This window comes from Myotis daubentonii, chromosome 2 (genome assembly GCF_963259705.1).
Source record: "Myotis daubentonii chromosome 2, mMyoDau2.1, whole genome shotgun sequence".
Taxonomy (NCBI): Eukaryota; Metazoa; Chordata; class Mammalia; order Chiroptera; family Vespertilionidae; genus Myotis; species Myotis daubentonii.
Genome location: NC_081841.1, coordinates 114,060,534 through 114,062,322, shown reverse-complemented (window position 1 = coordinate 114,062,322; position 1,789 = coordinate 114,060,534). Strand labels below are relative to the sequence as shown.

General features: G+C 38.5%; 1 pseudogene; it reads right to left on the bottom strand.

Moving 5' to 3' along the window:
* Positions 1 to 307: 307 nt before the first annotated feature.
* On the bottom strand, positions 308 to 1,042 carry LOC132226655 (KATNB1-like protein 1; annotated as a pseudogene).
* Positions 1,043 to 1,789: the final 747 nt, after the last annotated feature.

The window sequence follows — 1,789 nt, the reverse complement described above, 5'->3', positions numbered from 1 at the left end:
CTGCCTCCTGCATGCCCCCTGCTGGGTATCAAGATAGCAACCCAGACATGTGCCCTTGACTGGAATTGAACCCAGGACCCTTCTGTCCACAGGCCAACGTTCTATCCACTGAGCCAAACCAACTAGGGCTCCTTATGTGGCTTTAAAAGGGGTTTTGGTTTCTTCCACAGTTCAGAGTTTTTAATGAGAAGTTTTCAGAAATTATATAGTCTAAGCATGTTTTAAGTAACCAAATGGTCTTTAGTCTTTCAATGTAACTGTCATAAATAAGCATATATACCCAGTATATACTGGAACCAAAGTAAGATTATTTCCTTGCTCCTACAGTCCACTTAATATATTCTTCAGATTTCGTTTTAAGTAGTGACTTTACTAGAGGCAACAAGTCTACACAGCAGCCAAGTGAGATGTATTATTCTTCTTCCTGTGAAAATATTATTAAGTACAGGAAGGCAAGCCACCACCACTATACGGTCTTCTATCCTCACCAAATAAGCTACAAGTTTACTTATATTTATCTTTTTCCAGAGAGTTAAAGCTAAATTCAGTCTTAAATTCCTGCTGAATAAAACATGTACTGTTGTTTCATGTTCCAGATAAACCTCAGATTAAAAACACAAAACTGTATTTTGATGATGGGCATTCTGTCTGTGAAAAGCAGAATCACTGGAGTTAGGTAAATATGTTCGATTATCATGGTGTAATTTTTCAAGCAGGTAGGCTGCACAAGCTGGTTTATTATCATTATTGGCCATGTCACAGCCCCCACTTCTAGGGGAATATTTCTTTTTCTAACAAGGATTTGAAAAAGGTTGATGAATAAGCCCTCTGTGGTAAGCAACCTTACATAGTTTATCTGGGCTTTTCACAGCTTATCCAACTGTTTCCTTTATGTAAGCAATCAACTCTTTTGGAGATTTCTTAACCTCCTTCATGTCCTTATTATTGAAATTAGAGTTCTTTTTTTAATAAGGTCAATGGACTTATCCTCAATAGTATCACAAAAGTTCAATTTTTTAACATTGTTGGTTTCAGATACCATAATTTCTTTTTTGTTTTATTTATTGATTATGTTTTAATTAAATTTGTTGGGGTGGCATTGGTTGACAAAACTATACATGTTTCAATTGTACAAGTGAATAAAACATCTGCACACTGCATCCTGCGTGATCACCTCAAATAAAATCTCTTTCCATCCCCATCCCCCCTTGCCCACCTCCACTAAGCTCCCACCCCTTTTCCCTCTGGCCATCAGCACACTGTTGTCTGTGTCTATGTGTTATGTATATATGTTTTGGGGGATTTGGCCAGAGATTATTATGCTAAGTTAAGTAAACCAGTCAGAGAAAGACAAATATCATGTGATCTCACTTATATTTGGAATCTAATGAACAAAATAAACTGACAAACAAAATAGAAACACAGGGAACAGACTGGTAGCTGTCACAGAGGAGGAGGGTTGGGGGACAGGATGAAAGATGCCATAATCTCTTAAATATGGGCACCTCATGGTACCTGGCACCTCAGTTCAGCCCTGGTACTGACAAACTCTGCCTGGAAGTCTAGAGAGTCCCTTGGCTCCCTGTCAGACCCACACTCGGACCCATTCAACTGAAGCCTGCCTCGATTGCTCCCCCTGGGTGTCTGGGGTTTTTATTTCTCCAACAGAGATATTACAAAGTTACAAGCAAGCAAAAATTATGTTGACAGAGAAATTTCTATCTTGGCAGGTTAATAAAAAAGAGACAGAAAAGCTTCTGAAAATATTTCATGTTTGAGTTTTCTGTCC